Raw genomic sequence first — 20,128 nt, 5'->3', positions numbered from 1 at the left:
TACAAAATGGCTACTCTGTTAAGAACTGCAGTGAGGTTTCTTCCAATTCAGTTTCAGCTACAGAGAGGAATCTGGGTAACCAACTCCCAGTTAGACTCTCTCTGACTACTTTACCAGTGGTATTGTCAGCTGCTCCTGAGCAGGGTGTTACCTAACATAGCTGTATCAGTCTAACAAGCAGTTAATCTAAACTAGCTGGCTATATTCTCCCTGTAACAAACAAAGGCTCATCTAAGGTTTGTCCTGTTTCAAGACAGGCACCCAAGACAAAGGAGTAGGATTACCTTTATGAAGACTCTTCTCTGTCTTTCTGCATTGACTTTAGAGGGACTATGATTAACTTAGATTAGGCACTTAACTTTTAGATTTTGTCCTAATGTCAGTGTTGTTGTTCTACTAATCAATGGACAAAATACTAAGTGCAATTCAAATTCTTATCTAATATGTTTTGTGCTAATTATAGTTCGTTATAAAATGATTTGGCTACAAAGTTCTGCAGCAACCAGTTCTGACTAATTCAGGAAAAAAAAGGAACTAATTCTCTATGTAAACGTTTTTATGCAACCATCACATGATCCAGGCGGAATATGATAATGTTAAAAGAGTTCAGGTTTCAGGGAAATCTTAAAAGGAGAAAAAGAACAATCTGTATAATAAAGTGTCTTCTAACATAGAAAGCTGTGTTTTCCATCTGATCCATTAGGGGAGATCTCCGTGGCATAGGTATGTCTGTTCACTATCACCTATTGCTATCTGTACAGTTTTTGTATTCTTGGTTAGATTTATAGATAGTGTCTGTCTCAGATACAAGCTGTCAGTGCAACACTGATCCCTGTGGAAATCCTCCTCCTTCACTTTTACCAGCTGAAGAATATTTGGGCATTCTGCAGTGCAATCAGGCAGTTACAGACTTCTCAGCTCTTCCTTAGCCCTCAGTGCAGAGACAGGCAGGACACTCCTTTATAAAGGCCTGTGCTGTCCACTTTGCTGCACTTACATTTACCTTGACAGAAGCATCCTTAGAGAATCCCAGAAAGTCAATGAGGCATGATATTCCCTTTCTACAACTGTCGGCTATTCTTAACCAGGCAGTGCTTTTGGTACATAAATGTTACACCTCTTGATCCTCTAAAATAGCTTCAAACGTTTTTTATGCCACTGGCAGAGAACTGTTTGGTCTTTAATTTCCTGGTGCTTCCGTATATTGTTGCTTTCTAGTCTTCAGGGATATGTCCCAAATTAAGCCAGATTTTGAAAGTGTCAGCTAATACTTCTTAGTTCCTATCTCCCAGTTTTTTTTTTTTTTCTTGGATACGGAATTTGCTCAGTCCTGACATCTTGCCATTTTAAAGATTTTACAACCTTTTAATAACAGAGATGATGAAATGCTGGACTCTTAATTCATTGGTTTCTTTCCTTGTTGATTGGGTTTTTCATATTGGCAAGTAATTTATTGTACTGCCTTAGAAAGATGGATACACATATTTTTAATACATCTAGATTTTTTAATTTTCCATTTGTAAATTCTCAATTTTGTTTTCGACATAGCACTGCACTTTCAAATAACATTTCGAGAGGCAATGGGCACAAACTAAAACACAGGAAGTTCTGTCTGAATATGAGGAAAAACTTCTTTACTGGGGGGGTGACTGAGCACTGAAGCAGCTTACCCAGAGAGGTTGTGGAGTCTTCTTCCTTGGAGATACTCAGAAGCCATCTGGACAGGGTCCTGGCCAATGTGCTCTAGGTGACCCTGCTTGAGCAAGGGGTTGGACTAGATGATCTCTAGAGGTCCCTTTCAACCTCGACTGTTCTGGGATTCTGGGATTTACATGCTCATGACATGCACATGTCATTTTCTTTCATTACTTAATTTTCTTTCCCATGTCTGTTTTGTCTTTTTTACCTTTAATATTTTTCTGTAATAAGCTGTTCACTCTTTCCTCGTTTATGCTTTACTCATTTGATATAATTAAAAGCATTTCTAATAGCATCACGTCTAAGAGCTAGTATCTAGTACAGATCTGTGCACTCATTCAATTGTCTTTGCTGGTAACTGCATAGAAGCACTGAATTCTCAGTATATGCAGAGAAGATATGTTCTTGCTTTTCTATCAATGAGGCAAAGTCTCATAATGCAATGCACATGTTTCAGTGAAAGTTGGTGGAATCCCTAGCTGCATTCGGTTATGAGATTTTACATGAAAATGCCTCTTTCTGCTAAAGACGAAACATACTTTTAAGTTCTACTGGTCTTTTAATACAAAAGGCATATCATTTCAACTGAGACTGGGCTTTGTTCTCACACAGAATAGCAGTGCACTGGTTTAGGCACTGTTTTTGCTTTTATTCGGCATCCTTATAGAGCCTCATTATTAAGACAGACATTCAGTTCTTCAATTTTGACCCAAGTCAGGACTGATAACAGTTTCTAACTATATGCCTTTACTGTTTTGGCAAGTGGATCTTAATCCATCTCATACTACAGGGTCTGGATTAAGATCAAAGAGAAACTCCCAATATTACAAATTCCCAGCTCATGACCACTTTAAGGAAGATCTTGGAATTGGAAAGACAGTTTCTACATTAACCTTTCTTCCTCAAAAAAATGGGTAGCTGTTAGTAAGAGCATCACAGCTCCACCAGAACTAAATACTGTTGGAAATGTTAAAGAAAAAAAAATGGTTTAGGCCAGACTTTAGTGAGTATCTGGTTTTTGAAGTATAAGATAGATTCACTAAAATTTGCTTTCCAAAAAGCAACCTGGATATCGTTCTGTGAAAAAATGTTAGAGGATTGCCTTCTTCCTACCCCACTGTAAGAATGGCTTCTTACTACTCCTTTTTCCCTTACTGAACAACCCTAGTTTCTCTAATGCATAACACATATATCCGCCGGCTTTTCTAATGCTTCTAACATTTGATATTCCCCTGTCCTCACCTCACTGTCTCATGACTTCATACCCCTTTGTGTCTTGTGGGTCTTCTTCATGTACCCACATCCTTCTTTCTTTCACAGTTTTCTTGCAGACTACCAAGTTGTAGAGCTGAAAGGGAGAGACAATCTTTTGAAGAAAACTAAGAGTTCTTGTCTCCATTGTGTTGCAAGCCAAAAGCCCCATGTCTGAATGTCACAATCTAAGTAGGCATTTTAGGACAGCAAAGATCCAGACCTCATGGTTCAGCTTAATATACCTCATCACTACTGGCTGTTAGAAAAATAGTTCTGCACTGAAAGACCTTAAATAATATTTTCCACAAAAACAGAATTCACCAGAAAGCCAAAGAGCATATCATTGCCTCACAAAACTTATCAGATGTATTTGTGAGGGTTGAAAGATAATTTGCTGTAATGACATCAACGTGGCTGATACATGGTGCTGAGAGAAGCTTAACTTACAGAACTTTTTAGTGTAAAGGTAGAAGTTATGTTTTCAGCATGAGTCCCAGTCAACTTACAGACACAAGTACCAGATGAAAATCTGTATGATAACTGAAGAGAAAGACCAAGAGTGAAAGCTTGACTCTCTTGTGTTGAGTTTCACCAGTGGCTTCATGAGAGTCTTAAAATTTTTTACCTTAAATTTTCAAATGACTTGTAACTCTCCTTGTGAGTTCTGAATATCTAATGTAACACATATAATACATTAAATGAATCTGCAACATTGCTTGATAGAGCTGAGAAGAAAATGAAATAGATGAAGTGTCTCTACCCTGGACAAAGGGTTATCTTCCTATCATTTTGACCATAATTGGGAATTTTATTTTGCTTTCCAGTTCTGTAAAAAATAAGTTCTGACATATAATGGTAACATATACCATTATTACTACTTCTATCAAGTCTTACATTAGTGAGGGATTGTGGCCACAATGATTATAGTACTTTAATATAAAAGATACCATTTTGGTATCAATTTAATTTAAGCCAAAACAGCCGAACGTGATTGGACTGAGCCTTTGAGTAACTAACCTTCGTTTGATGGCTCTAACTATCTGTAAAAAGTTTCTGAGAGCTAGCTTAGTGCTACAGATGAAAGAAAGGATGGAAGCCTGGTGGTAATGGGAATGGTGTCTGCAGCTTCTCTTTGTTATAAAATCCCCTTATAAAACCTTAAAATAGTAGTTGCCTTTCATTAAATCTACAGTGTATTAAAGGTAGAAGGATCTTTTCATGGCCTCATTCTTTGGAAAAGGAACACATACTGAATACACTTTGCGTGTCTCTTGCCCTGAGAGACACCCTTGCATCTGGCAGGCCCACAGAACTACTTGCTTTTGTAGAAAACAGGATGATTACACACTTCTGATTCCTTTCTATTTTTTTTCCTACTGTCTCATGAAGAGAATGAAAAGGGATGCTTGGTCTCACCATTTCAAACTTCGTGCGGCCTTAGCAGAAGACAATTTAGTTCTGATTCAGCCGAACTCATTATTAACCTTCTGTCAGCTGAGATGAAATGCTGTATTTCTCAAATGAGGGGCTTAAGAGTTCCTTTCTCTTCAGCTGTGGTTTTCAAATTTCCAAGTACCATTGAGGCAAAAATAGCATTTGTGAGCTGTATCTTCTAAGCCTTATTTCTATGGGTTATATTTTCTTACTTTAGAAAAGAAAAATTAGTAACTATAGGGTTCGCCAAAGGTACCAGACTGACAACAACCCTTCCAGAGACTTATCCTCTGCTTTTCAGATACGTTCGTACACTCAGTACCAAAATAGGCATTTCTACATTGTTTTGTCAGAAGGATTTTTGGATGCCATATATAGAAAGAGTGAGAAGGTTTGTTTATTGATTACTTGGCTTCTGTGCAAAAACTGTCAAACCAGTTCTTAGTTACGCCTATCATCAGCCTGAGTTTATTCAAGGTCTATACATCCTTGAACAGATTGATGGTCAGATTATCAATCAACATATTTTCTTCATATTAAGAAATGGTGATAATTTTAGTCACTATTGACAAAGGCCAAATTTGAATCTGTATTTTTGCCTGATTCATTTTTCTACATTCATCTTAGAATACAGCATTTTAGAGTCTATCAGGCTTAGCCTTACATTTGATTAATAATTTCACTCAACATCTGATGGGGGTCTCAAAACAATTCCACTTGTCATACTCAAATCACTTAAGTATTTTGATGGAAAGTATATGTGGGAGCTAAAATCAGATTCAATATAAACTAAAAAAAATCATGGCTACATTCTATGAACCCATTACATTTTTATGATTAAATTTATCATCCTGAGGTTTTGGTTTATGTGAAGCTAGAAGACTTAAAGGCAGTGATTTGTGAGAGTCCTGGTTGGGAGAGTTTAAATTTTATCTGTCCTGAAAACTATTATCTGGTGAAATTTGTATTCCTCACTTGACTGTTCTTGCTCATATCTACAGCTCTAATACAGGCAAGTTATGCTTTTTGTTAAGACCGTCAATATTACTTTCATTTTCCCATCATCGTGTGTACCATTGCCAACTTTTTTCATTTCTTCTTTTCATATACTTTTCAGTCTCCTAAATCTACTTGGATCAGTCAACATTTTGATAAATTTCATGTAAGCATTCCTATGTCCACATTCATACGCTTTATGTTATAATTTGCTCTGCCTTTCAAAAGCCATGTGCTGTGAAGGTGCCATATAGTAACTGATGTATGAAGGCCTTGATCTGCAGAGCTACTGGAAGCTTCTTACCTAGCCAAGCCATTTTTTAAATCTTTCACTGTATTCCCAGTTTGCTTATAAATCTGTGTTTATGATGTTAATTTTTAGAGGCCTTTCTGTCTATTTGTTGCATGCAACTGGAGTTTTTGTACTTCCTCTTGTGCATTCTGTATTGCAAATGAGAACAATTGTAATAGCTTTCTTGAATCAGCATATTGATTTTCAATAGATCCTATATACACTTTTCATTCTAAATGACATTTTGGAAAAGGCATAAAACAATTGGTCAAGATCTACTTTATTGTGCTACATTTAGATATAGTGCATGCCTTTAATTAGCAAACATCCTAGGAGTATTTTGTCTGTGTCCCTAAGTTTAATTCTCTCCAAATTTTCTGGAGATTTAAAAGAACTATAAATCTGGCAATACCTCACTTTCTCAGTTATTTTTAAAGGCTTCCTCTCTCATCAGGTTTTTGTACCAGATATAAGACTTCCTCTTTTCTCTAGCAAATATGAAAGTAATTCAACAGTGTGTTGCTAATATCTGGCTAGACCTGGTTAAGTGCAGAAATACGGGGATGTTCTTCAATCTCTTTTCCTAGAGCTTTTCAGCTTTTGTGGTTGCTGACATTTATGGCAGGTGACTTGTCCATTCAGCAATATGTATTTGCATTCTGTGAAGATACCAGAGTAAGCCTCTTCTTACAATCCACTAATGTTTCTTTCCATTTTGTTTGCTTTTGCTGTTTTAGAAGAGATTTCTTTACAAGCAGTTACTGCTTCTCTTTTATGCTTAAAAAATGGCACTTTCCTCACAACATTAGAAATGTGCCATTTCACAAATTCTTTACACATTTCCTAAGTGTTTTTATCTCCACATTCAGGCTCCAAATTAGACAAATTTATTTGTTTCCATTATTTTGCAGATACTGTAACTCAGAATATGTCAGAGTAAAAACCTAACTTATAAGAAAGTAAATTTATTTTAGAGAGTATTTTATTTCATCTCTGAAATAGTTTAAGATCATGCGTAAGCACGTGATCAGTTTATGGTGGTGAAGTCTACCTGCTGCCTGATCACACAGAAAACACTGTGTTAAATGTTTGAGTCAGGCATACTTCTGAATAACCCATGAGTGTCCATAAGCAGAGGAAGAGTTAGGGTCCTGTGTAAACTTTGGTGAACACACCTGACATACATTCAGTAATGTTTACAAGCTACTCAGTATTTGTTACAGCATTGCAGAAAGAATACAGTTGTGACAGTTCAGACATCACTACCAGTCTAAATTCCTACTTAAAGTCATTTAAAACTTTCTCAGGAAACATTTTTTACCTTTAAATTTCTCATGCTTGTTCTTATCTGAGAAATACATTTTAAAGGAAGTTTTAGACAACTCCATTTTGGTGGTACACCATTAGCTTTACCTGAATGTAAAAGAAAAAAATAAAAATGGTGTTTGCAGTAAAGTCATTTTCAGATTCTTCTTATCTTTTCTTCACCCTCTTTACCCCTTCACTCTTTATAGTAGTTCAAAGATGGTTTTAGTTTGAAGTACATCTCTTTAGAGACACTGAAAAACTGAGCTCACACCGGAGCTCAAAATTTATTGGTTGCATAACTTCCAGATCAAATTGCCTCCGTGCACAAGTTTAAAAAAGACCTTTTTACACGGAACTAAACTTTCATTGTTGTGATTAAGTTCTTTTCTTATTGCACAATTTCAGCAGTAATGAGAGCATATGGAAAACAGCTTAGCCTCTAAGTGATTTCTGTGAAACTTCAGTTTTTTAATTGGGGTCACATGACATATCTAATAGGAAACACTTGTGTGCAGGAAGAAAACAGATTCCTCTTTTTTCAATAGCTGAATTAGTTCTTTAGGGAAAAAATGAGAGTTTAAAAAATGTGATTAAAGAAAGAAAACTGAGTTGTCACCAAAATGAGCACTTATCAGTGCAAATTGATTTAATGGTAAGATTCTGGTTTTGCATAGAGATTTCTTAAAGTTCTTTAAATATTCAAAATTAATGTATATTGTTCATATTTCCAGTGAGCAGTGTGCTTTGCTTGGTTTGAAGGGGGTTAGCTGTAAAGCGCTGAGATTATTACCACTTGAGGAGTGTGCATTGTAAGCAAATGCTGGAGAATACTTTTCTCTGCTTCATAAATACATGGAAAACTGATGCTGTGAATCACTCATGATTTGGCACTGACAGCTATGATAAGTATGATGAGAAACTTTGCAATGCTGAATATCCAATTCTGGATCATAGGAACCAAAGATCTTCTGCAGCATATTTCTAGCTATTTTTTGTATGTTAACTTACTTTCTAATATGGAATTTTTATCCAGCTTGAGATAAACACTGCCAAAAAATGCTGGCTAGAAGTTAGAATCCTTTTTTAATTTTATACCTGTGAAGTACCTTAGAATTTATTTGAAAGACTATGCAGAAGTTTATTTTGAAATTAAGCATCTCTGGGGGAGACAGACATTTTAGAAACAGTAGCAGGAGCTAGAAGCTAAAGAAAAGCTAGAGTCAATACCAAAGCTGATATTTTTTATCCTCTTCTCCATAACTTTTTGCTGTTCTTACATGTGGCAAGTAGGCTGCTACTGGTGGGGTTTCGTGTTGTGGTATGTGTCTAGTGCAGCCTCTCACCTGAGAGGAGAGGTCATGGAGTGGAGGCTTTGAGTTATCTAGAGGATGGACCAGAGCAGAAAGCTGAGGCTAGAGATTGTTCTTCCAAGCAGAGCCCTCAAGGCAGGACAGCACTAGAAAGCACTGCCTGGCCAGCACTTCTTACCATGGTGCCTTCACATGCTATCTAATCTGATCAGTTACACAAAACACAGGCTCTGTTCACCACCACCAATATATGAGATCCAGGTACTGAAGTGAAGGTATGTAAAGTAGTGCTTACGTGATTGCATCTCACTTGAGTACATGGACATAAGTATCCTCTCATAAGGGACTGTAAAAATTCAGATAACATCCCAAGAGGCCGGGGTACCAAGTTTATCAGTGCCAAGTCTAATCAGTTCTTCAGGTGATAGTTTGCTGAGCACAGGAGAAGCCTGAGGTTGCCTGCTGGTTTGTTTCCCAGATTGTTGGAAGCTCAGGTAAGACTACCATTGACAAAAAAAAAAAAAAAAAAGATTCTTCTTTAATGCAGTAGATAGTTTTGATGCTTTCTGATGTAAAGTTCCTTGCTTCAATTTCTTGATAGAATGGATTCTTCACAAATGACGATAATCCTTTATTTGCTGTTTACTTACTTGGTTATCTTCTTGTCTCTGTATCATGCTCTGAATTTTCTTTTCTTTTACCATTTTTGTAGCACAGATACTCAAATATTACTCTTAACAAACTAGAGTACTAATTGAAATACCGGGGACAAGGGGAATTATTGTAATTACTAACAGAAAAAAAATCTAACAGTTTCTAATAGAAAATCATGGACTATCCAAAGTGTTACTAGTGAGTTCCTTTCTTTTCTGCTGATCCCTTAAGACCAAGGTTTCTGAACACCCTGATCCCAACTGAGAGGTGAACTAGATATAGATAGAGAGAGACAGTCTTGCTATAAAAGTTGTTTCAGAGCTGTCTATGGTGTCAGAGGGCATGTCAGTATGCAGCATTCACTGTTGTAGTTTAGGGAATAATAGAGCCCAGAGGAAGTCCCAGCTGGTTAACATGAATTACTTGGCCCCCAAACCTTCCTAGAGATATCCCACATTATGTCGGTGCCCTGTAAGGCCACAGAAGATCACAGTGTAGGGAGGCATCCAACTGAGCTGAGAGTGGTTTGAAACCGAATGAATTTGTATGTAAATCCTTAGAGTTTTTTTTTTTTTTATCCTAAAAAAAGTTACTAAGAGCGTTTCAGCTTATCTCTGAGATGTCTGGAAAAGTAAAGCTGGTTCCTAGGTTGCAGATCTGGCTAAGAGACTTTTGCAGTTCCCCTATGCAGGATGTAAGGGACCCTTCTTCCTGTGCAGAACAGATTCAGCACAGGGCACACAGCAAGCAAAAATGCGCTCAGGGACTGAGTAGTAGCAGAATCTAAAGCTTTGTTGTTGTGCAGATCTCTCCCTCCTCAATCCCCACATTTAAAGATATTTTAACTACCCTTAGGCATGCAGATCCGTCCCTGCTGATTAGGATGTCACAAATACCTTTTCGATAATCCTTATTTGTGCTGCATATAAAATATCTCAGAAACTCAGAACCTGACTTCACAAAATTTTGGCATATTTGAGTTGATCTTTACAAATTGCCATAAAGGTAATGTTTTGTTTTGAACATGCATTGAGTTCCTTTTTCATTTGGCTGCTAGCAGTGCTTTGTCTTGATCAAACAGAACCCAAACCAAACAAAAATAATCAAAGCTTCTGTTTTATTAATTCCTGTTCTTCACAAGTTTGGCAACCATTTTCTATTTTGTATGAGCACTACAAAGTCTCTCCTTGGAAATTAGAATCCCTAAAGCTTTTTCAAAATGTGTGGAAAGAAAAATGTATCTCCAGACATCCTTCTAGCATAGTAATGAATTTTGATTTATTGTTACGGTTCTAACTGTCGTAATAAATGGATTCTATTGAGTATCTTTTTTTCCAGTGCATAAGATTGCCCTGTGCCATGTTGTCTGATGAAGGGTGTATTAGGGAGATCAGATTTCATAAAAAGGGAAGGGCATAGAAACAACACTTATAGGTACTTTGACTTCAGTCTCTACTCGGTGGCAATCATTTTGTTTGTGATACAGTAGCAAGTTTCTCTTCCACTCTCCTCCTCATGTACCATGGCTATCGTCAGCAAATCAGCCCATCTCATATGCTGCATCTGGATTGTGGCCCAAGAGAGAGGTGGCTGTTTGTGCCTCTGTGTTGAGAGAGAGTTCTAGCTTCAAATAGCGTGAACATGAGCCATTCTTCATGTTACAATATTTTCTTTTGATCCTCTCCTTTTAGCAAACCACATGAAGTGCCTGTACCCTCATATAAATGACAGGCTTTTCTGGTCAGCCATCTTCCTTTTGCTCTGCCTTCTTATAGAGGAAAAGGGGTATGTAGCCATCTGTTAAAATGCTATCTTCTACTTCTGCTTATAGCCGTATGTTTATGTAGAATAAAATATAGTGAAGCAGTCATAAAAGTAGAAAAGGGAAAAAAGCAACCATCCCATTCTCCCCATTCATGCAAAGGAGAAGCAGGCTCTTGTGTTGCTAACCAGCATATGATCTACAACATTAACTGTAGGGACCAAACGGGAGGGAAAAGCAGAGAGAGAGGGACACAAGACAGCATCCTGACTGGAGGATGGCCCTATTAGGAATTCTAGGAAAGCAAATAGCAGCCTTGGAAACACTTTAGACATGCCTACCTGCAGATGTAGACAGGCATGACTGTGTCTGCGCTGAGCTTCCTAGAAATGAAGAATGCCTGTGGCGCACTGTGCCTCAGCTGAAAGGTTTGCTGAAAGACAGAGTGTATTGAACACAGCCCTTTATCAACACACATAACCTCAGAGCTGGCCAGTTGGAAACACAAGAATAATGTCTGTCTGCATTCATCTAGATAGACACTGATCTAGAGCAGATGGACAAAGGCGCTTTCCTAGTGCTTCTCTCCATGTGTTATCTTGAAAAATCCCTGCTAGAATATTTCTAATTCAATAATATCCTCTATCTTGAGCCCTAGAAACAAACTAGAAATCATCATCATCATCAAGCTCAAACCTTACTTCAGCATATTGAGAAATTGCATTTGTATATGATGCACCAATCTAGTTTTTTCTTACCTTTCTAAATACAGATGAGATAGCAAACAATCATAGCAAAGGTTTTAACCAGGATGTCTTGTGTTAAACAATTAAATATATATTTCTACACTTGAACAAGTACCATACTTATGAGAGGTGTTAAAAAAACTCAGTTCACAGGGAACTCAGTGGGTCTGTTCTACATGAGTCAAATGAAACTTATTGGCTCATACGATTTATTAAGTCTTGTGACATGTAATTCAGAAACATTGCTCAGAATTTAGAGGGGCAGCACAGAAATGTTTTTAACTGTTTTGAAAGCCAGATTCTTTAATGTAAAGACTGTTCTGCCCACACATATATAGTTTTGTATAAAAAAGTCAATATTACAAGAAAAGTAATTTGAACATTGGCAAAATCAATATGTACTTTGATTTAAGAGGATATTACTCTATATAAACATTTGATGTGAGCCAAAAAGTCACTTGCAGGGTACAGCCATTTTTCATCTTGCACTGAAATTGCAATGATCCACTACACAGTTGAAAAGAAAGGATCTCAAAAGCTGTAAATACAATGAAATGAATCAGATCACCTTTTTTGTCTAACAAGTAGCTATCCTTACATGAAAACTATTACATCCTATTTTTCACAATTTATTAACTAAGACTTCACAAACCTTTGTATCTTGAAATTCGACTTCTTTTATTAAAAAAAGCCTCAGTTGAGAGTGTCCTGTTGAACAAGACATGAACCTGAAATAATACTGAAACAAACTTAGTTTCAAAATAGCTAGTTGTAAACATTTTTCTCAGCTGGGAGGTATTTTCCAACCACTTAGTCCTCCAGAGCCTAATACTTGCTCCTACTCTGCAGGTAATAAGGCCAAAAAGAATCATTTCAGTCCTTTATCAATTTAGGACTATAAGATATTATGTAAGACAACAAATCTAGTCCTCTACTTTTGGAAACAAGCATTTCAGAGTCTGACTTCATGTATAATGTGGACAATAAGTTTTGTTGAATAATGCATGTTTTTCAGAAGGTCCACTACTGTGGACTCAAGAATTAATTGACAGATAATCCAGCAATCTTTTGATTGATTTTTTTTTTTTTAAGAAAAATCAAAGATGCAATTACCTTAAATCTATCAACATCTATCAAGTGGCCTCTTGACCTTCAATTAGATTATTCAGAGAACTTTTAGCCTTCTAATGTAAACCAGGTGCCTTCTGAAAAGGCTGCTTAGTATTATCTCTTTCTATAGGCAAGCTCGGCATTTTTCCTCCTAATGACCACAATGTAGATGCTCACCTAGAGTTTTTTTAGCCACTGCAAACCATAATTCCAATCTGAAGTCACATGCTGCTATGAGTATGGCTTACATTCTTAATTCCTTAGTTACCTCAATTTTGCTGTTAAATGGATGCTATGTGCACCTGTCTGGCTTTCTAAGTCATTAACAATTCCGCCAAACTTCTTGAACATGATCAGAACAGGAGTTTCCCCAAATGAAGTTCCTGTAGTTCAGGTGATGACAATGTGAAAATACTGCATTTTTAAGACTTCTTTTTTTATTTCATAACCATAGTTTTCATATACACCTTAACTCAAACAGTAGTGCTTGTACTGGGATTCTGTTTTGTTGATGGCCTGCAAATGATTTCATACCCTGAACTTTGAGAAAGACCTCTGGCCCAGCATTTCTAGCCTGCTGAAATGATAAGTAAAGACTGGTTCTCTGTTGTTGATTAGCTGCCTTCTGGATAAGTACTGGTATTTGCTGCACTGATATGACGAGCTTATTCTATAGCCGATTCTGTGCACGAATAGCTAAAATATATTTGCATAGGGGAAGGGAGCACTTTAATTCTGATAGGTATATACTGTCTAAGATGTCAGCACTGTAGTTAAATGACACATCATTTTGTATGCTCTGTAAAGTACAAAGAAGGGGATCAGGAAATAAATGTATGAACAAATGAATTCCCTGAGTAAATCCCCGGGTAGCTTTTTGCATAAAGGAATTCTGACATCTGACGTACAGAAAGATAAAAGGGGGAGCCCTGGAAAGCTGCAGTTAGTAGAATTGTAGAACACTAGGTTGGAAGGAAACTCCACAGATCTTCCAGTCTAACCCCCTCCCTAAAGTTGGAGTGACTTCAAAATGAAGTGCGTATATTAAAACCAGGAACACATAAAGCTAGCTTCAAACCTTACCTTCGTTAGACTGTTTCAATTCATATGGCAAAACCCACCAAGAGATTAGATTGAGCACCCTACAAAACACAGATGACAAAACATTTTAGACTAGATTCAATGTGATTAAGTCATTTTGATTGTTAGAGCATCAATTGTTTCCTTATTTTGCTTAGTGAAAAAGTATCACAGAAGAGGAAGCAATGCTAACAGCTTGAAGTTTCATAGTTCCATCAAAAGCCATGAGATAGGGATTGATGTAAGGATAAAAATAGATTTTCAGGTAAGATGATTCTTTTTGAAGATTCAGTAAACTATATTTACTGTATCACAGTGCTCTTAAAACTGATAACATCTTCTAAGTGATCAAGAAATATGTCTGTCTGTGAGAGATGTAACCAAAATAGACTAAGAGATTGTTTTGATTTAATGCCCGCTGCCATTCAGTGAGGTGTTAAGAGATTGTGAGAGAAGAAAAAGATCTCTCCATTTTGGTCTTTCTTATTTCCTTTTTGGACCCTTAAGGATTAGACACATTAAAAAAAAAAAAAAAAAAAAAAAAAAAAAAAAAACTAGAATAAAATATGATATGACATGGTAAGATATGACAAGACAAGATACAATAAAATTAAATTAAGGATCTATGCCTGACAAAGCCCACTGCTCCGAATGTATTGGCATCCCACAAAGTATTGGCAAGCATAAGCAACATGCAAAGTTAAATTATAATGCTATATAAGAAAACAGACTTGGCAAAAAGAAAGTATTTTCTACATTTTCTAACATTTCCCAAGCTTTGTAACTGTTTGCTCTTTTTCTTTAATAGCATTTCTTACTACTGGCAAAGAAAATAAAATTTGAATTATCTTTCCAGAATGAACATGTGCAATTGAATTAAAATAACTGTAACTGAAGGGTATAATTGATTAATATCAAAGACACCCACAGTATAAGAAAATTCAGATCATGTGACATACTTATAAACTGTGCACTGCAGCCCTATTCTAGTGAGCAGTCTACATATCAACCTTGGTCAGGACTAGGACTGGAAACTCCATCTGAGCCATTTTCTTTCAGAGAAGCTAGGGTTCCATTTTATTTTGTTTTGTTTTCAGTAATGCATGACACTTACTGAAATTCCATCTGGGAATTATCAAAATGTTCCTTTTAATGTGAGGTCATTTGTTGATTGAAGAAGGTAGGCTTCTAGAGTTCCTTGTAATTTACAGTGTAGGCTAGCATACATTGCAGAAAGATAAATTCAAAATGGAACATTTCAGTCAGGTTATTTAGGTATTATTGGAAAAAATATTCTGTTATTTGCCTTGCACAGCACCTCTTGAAATGTTTGCTCTCCAGTTCAGTTGAGAACAACAACAACAAAAATTATTAATCTGAAAATTTCCCAAATGGGAAAGTACATGGATTTAGTTCCCAACTGACCCTCCTGAATATCTTAAGTTTATTTCCAAGGCTTCTTAAGGTTTCATTTTCTTTTAGACATCAATCTGGCTTCTATTTGTATATTATCAATTTTCTGCAAGTTTCTCCATCTCTGTGTCCTTTTTTCTTTTTTTTTAACAATTTTATGCGTATGCATGTGCATTATATGGATAATCCAAACAAATGCCAGAAAACCAGTAAGAAGTCTAGCCATCCTGTCTTCTTTCACAATGAAAAAAGAAATCCTCAAAGCTAACAAACAAAATCAGGAGTCCAGTGATGCTGCCTTTCTCACTGCATTACATTATCACTCAGCCACAGCGATAGGTGATTACACACGGGCATGGCTATAGCTAGGGCGCTGATCCTGGAGTTGATACTAGTAAATACTTCTGTGCCCACACAAAGCAGATAGGCAAGCAGTCCCCACCACCTAGATCACGGTGCAGTGTTAGCATCAGAGGGAGAATAGATTCTGCACCAGCATTTCCTTTAGTGTATGTATTTACTATTAAATTCACTTTGCTATTTTTCTTTTAAGAGTGGCATGCTAAATACTAGTCTGTAGTAAAGGCCTGTAGAGAAGCTCACCCAGTATTTATCAGATATATATCAGAAGGCTGTGCTGCCATTCAGAGAGATGTGGACAGGCCGGAGAGGTGGGCAGAGAGGAACCTCCTGAGGTTCAACAAGGGCAAGTGCAGGGTCCTGCACCTCAGGAAAAATAACCCTAGGCACCAGTACAAGGTGGGGGCTGACCTGCTGGAGAGCAGCTCTGCAGAGAAAGACCTGGGAGTGCTGGTGGATGACAAGTTGACCATGAGGCAGCAATGTGCCCTTGTGGCCAAGAAGGCCAATGGTCTCCTGAGGTGCATTGGGAAGAGTGTTGCCAGCAGGTCGAGGGAGGTGATGCTGCCCCTCTACTCAGCCCTGGGGAGGCCTCATCTGGAGTACTGTGTCCAGTTCTGGGCTCCCCAGAACAAGAGGGACATGGAGCTACTGGAGAGAGCCCAGCATAGGGCTACAAAGATGATCAGAGGGCTGGAGCACCTGCCCTGTGAGGAACGGCTGCGAGAGCTGGGCCTGTTCAGCCTGGGGAAGAGAAGACTGCAGGGGGAACTTATCAATGTGTACAAATACCTGAAGGGAGGGTGTCAGGGGTTGCAGACAAACTCTTTTCAGTTGTCCCATGTGACAGGGCAAGAGGCAATGGGCAGAAATTGAAGCACAGGAAGTTCTGCCTGAACGTGAGGGGGAATTTCTTCCCTGTGAGAGTGACGGAGCAGTGGAACAGGTTGTCCAGAGAGGTTGTGGAGTCTCCTTCTCTGGAGATCTTCAGGGTCCACCTGGATGCAACCCTGTCTAGCATGCTCTAGGTGACGGTGCTGAGTGGGGAGGTTGGACTAGATGATCTCCAGAGGTCCCTTCCAACCTTACTGATTCTATGATTCTATTTATTATGTCATTGCATGAACATGAATACAATAATATATCAGAGTGTCTAATGGAGAAAATTTTGGGCAGAGGAATTTAAGAGGGCAGTACCATGTCCTCCTTTCACCTTTTCCCCTGCTCTGTTACCATGGCCTTGTGCACTGTGTATCTGGTTCATGCAGTGAGGGGAACAGTACTGCTCAGCCTTCCACTAGCCATGCTGTGACTGCAGCGTGACCAGCAGGAGACAGTATTATACAGCCTTATAATAATCTTCATAGGCAGTTGTGTTGAGATAATGCGTTTTGAGATGATATAAAACTTGGAGTGCTTATAAACAAGGTATCTTCCCTGTGTAAATTCTTTGCATAAAAGAATGTGTCTTTGCTGTGCATGAGCCTTTTAGACTTTCTGACCACAGTCTACTAGGGGAATTTTTTTTTTGTAGGTCACTGTGGTAGCAGATCTGTTACAGAGCTACTGTGATTGATAAACTTAATGAGTGTGCTGGGTACATGTGCTAGGACAAGTGAAAAACCCTCCAGAAATGTCTACATTACAGTAACTTTGGGAGAGTTACAAGTAACTGCAGGCAAGACAGTAAGCTATACCTGCATGGGCGCAACTCTGTTGTGCAGAAGCAAGCCTGAGAGCCAGCTAGTGTCCCACTTTGCCATGTGGTCCATAATGCTTACTCACTAGAACAGCTTTGGAGCTATTTCTGGAAAAACAGGGTGATATTCCCAGAAAACCTAGTTGTTTCATTCCCTTCAGGGCATAATTAATGGTGCATTTGTCTAATGTGTAAACTGACCCCAGCACTTTTTTTGGCCAATCTGATGACAGCAGTATCAAACTACAGGCAACATTTTTGCAAGTCAGTTAAGCAATGATGGAATTTGTTGAAGCTGAAATTAGTGGGTATCACGAATTCAGGTTCAAAGCAGGGAAGAGTAGAATTCAGTAATAAAACTCAGGCATCCTGCTCCTTTATTCTCTGATACTGCTCCCTGCACCAGAGCTGAAGACGTAAATGTAGAAAGGGCCACAGGGCTTCTAAAAGTTAGCCACAGGATCCTTTTACGAAAGGTTATGCCTGTATGGTCAGTCAGACAGCCTTTTGACAGCTTCATCATCAGAGTAGAGTAACCTTCTTACCAACAAAGAATATATTTTGTTTTTCTAAAATACACGCTCCCGTTCAGGCACAGTTCTTAAACTTGAAGTAAAATCAGAGAAGTTATATGTCTTGTGTTATGTTGGCTATCAGATTAGATTAAAGACCTGAAAATCTATAAATCTACATACTAGCCATTACAGAATTTTTCCTTATTCTCTTGTTCTTAAATCTTCATCCAGCCTTTTTTTAAATGTCACGTTGTAACTTGGATTCTGTCTCTCCTTTTGAGGAGTTTGTTCTGGAGGAAAATCCTGTCTCTGAGTAAATAGTTAATTCCATTTGATTAATTAAAATCATCAATAATAATGTTGTTCTGCAGTTGCATAGTAATCTTGATATACCACCATCACAACCAACAGGTATTTTTATGTATATCAATGGCAGGCTAGGAGTAGAAATTAAAAGAGGTGTTCATTGGCTGGGCATTGTGAAGCACAGTTCAGCTCAGATTTAATATTTGTTACTGAGTTACAAAAATACCAATGCGGTAAATGTTTCTTAACTCATCTACCACTGAAAGAAGTTGTCGGAAGTTTTTAAATAAAGTCGTGTGTTATTTATTAGGTGCTACATCAAGCTGTTGGCAGTTTCAAACTCTAGCAAACAAGTCGCTGTAGACTCATTCAGGAAAGTAGGAAATGGGCTGGTATTCGCCCAATAGATCTGAGCTCAAAAACGAGCAGAAACGCTGACAAAAGTTACCCTGCCCTAATGCTGACCTTCAAAAGTCAAAGTGCTCCCCAAGCTGATACACATGTGGCCTAAGAAGATGTGTCTGTGCTCAAAGATAAGATCCTCGCTTCCAGACCTCATCAGCAATCTGATTTCTTGACTGGGGCAAGACTGTAGAGGAGACAATGGAGAGTGGGTGGCAGGAACAAGACTGCTTACTGAAGTTAAGAGCAGTTAGTGCAGAGATTATCAACATGGAATTCCCATCTGGGCTGATCATGTTATGTTTGTGTGTTTTAGTGTTCCTTTTCAGCACAATACTAAGAGCTTAATATTGCAGGAGATTAATGCGCTTTAAATTTTGTTGTTTCACTAATGGGTGACACACACAACTCTCCAGAATAATAGGACAGGATGCCCTTCCTGGGGTCTTCTCCACAGTTGAGCAGAGTTTGTTGCAGACCTAGCAGATTCTTGAGACTTTTTTGCTCAGACTGTAGCAACGCATGTTGTTTCACTGCAGTGATTACTGTATTAACCACCCTGGAAGCCAATGTACAAACATTGGTGAGCATACAGAAGGTGGGTAGCTGTAATCTCTTGAGTGCACTATGTGTGAAAAATGGATTAGTGCTGCTTCCCCTGCCAGTATCCCTTTCCTACAGCTTGGGGATGTGTCCAGCAGTGAGATACAGAGTGTGCAAAGGGTGCACCTTTGCACTAACTGAAATGAATTGAATCAAATCCTATCCCCTTGCCTTCCCGAAACTCTTCCTTTATGCAGGCAGGGAAGTCACCAAGGCTATCTCCCAGACTCCAGCTAGCTGTCCTTACCACTTGGCTCATAACTGTAGAGAGATCAGGAGGCTAAGAGCACTAGCAGGAATTTGGCTCATTCAATAGTCTGGCAGAGAGTGGCAGGTTGCTGACATAGTTTTTTTCTGTTTACTTCACTGCCTTTATGCCCATCTACCACTTAAATGCCAGGACTCTGGTCTAGAGTGTTGCTCCAGTGTTTGTGGAGAACTGGAACCCAAATTTTAGTTGATGTAGAATCCTCTGTGTGAAAAGGTCGCTCCATTTTCGTTTCTTTTTTTATATTTATATATTTTTGTAACATCATGATCTTACAGAACTTCTGAAAAAAGTTAGCTTGTTAGTCAAATACCTGTAAGCCACTTAGCTAAAAAAAAAATCAAAGAAAAATATCCAAGTACAGAACACCAGCAAGACTAGGGGGCTTTGCCCTTGTCTCTGTATTTTCAAGGCCTAACGGACCCATAAAAGGCAGAATGGGCGTAGAATGCCTGGGCCCTCCAGAGGCAGCCCTGGCGCTCCTGGGCAGTGAAGAAGAGAGGCGCCTGATAACTTTTCTGCAGCTTGGTGTAGGTGTTAAGACTTCAAGTGAGCCCTGCAGCTGATTGGAGTAATGTCAGGGTGTAAACTGAGTCCTGCCTCTCTCCTATAAATATAGTTAATGAAAGATAGAGCAAGGAGCACTGCAGTGTTCCATGTTTTCTGTCACATGGTTATAGAAAGCTAAAATCAAGTGAAATCAGTTGTGTAATTCTCACATATCTCTTTTAGGAACAGAAACAATGAGAGATAAGCTTACTATAGAGACAAACATATTTAGCTCAGTTCGTTAGAGTGTGGTGCTGCTAATACCAAGGTAATAGGTTCAATCCCTGTATGGGCTATGCTGAGGGTTGGACTAGATGATCTCCAGAGGTCCTTTCCAACCTTACCACTCTATGATTCTATGATAAAAAC

At 38.2% G+C, this 20,128-nt stretch overlaps 1 protein-coding gene across 1 annotated transcript in view; it reads left to right on the top strand.

The window, feature by feature from the left end:
* Positions 1–20,128, top strand: part of TNNI3K (TNNI3 interacting kinase) — a 109,569-nt gene that overhangs the window by 42,366 nt on the left and 47,075 nt on the right. The window lies entirely within an intron of this gene.

The sequence above is a fragment of the Rhea pennata genome, chromosome 8, assembly GCF_028389875.1.
Source record: "Rhea pennata isolate bPtePen1 chromosome 8, bPtePen1.pri, whole genome shotgun sequence".
Classification (NCBI taxonomy): domain Eukaryota; kingdom Metazoa; phylum Chordata; class Aves; order Rheiformes; family Rheidae; genus Rhea; species Rhea pennata.
The sequence above is the reverse complement of the archived record's forward strand: the minus strand, read 5'-3'. Positions and strand labels throughout refer to the sequence as shown.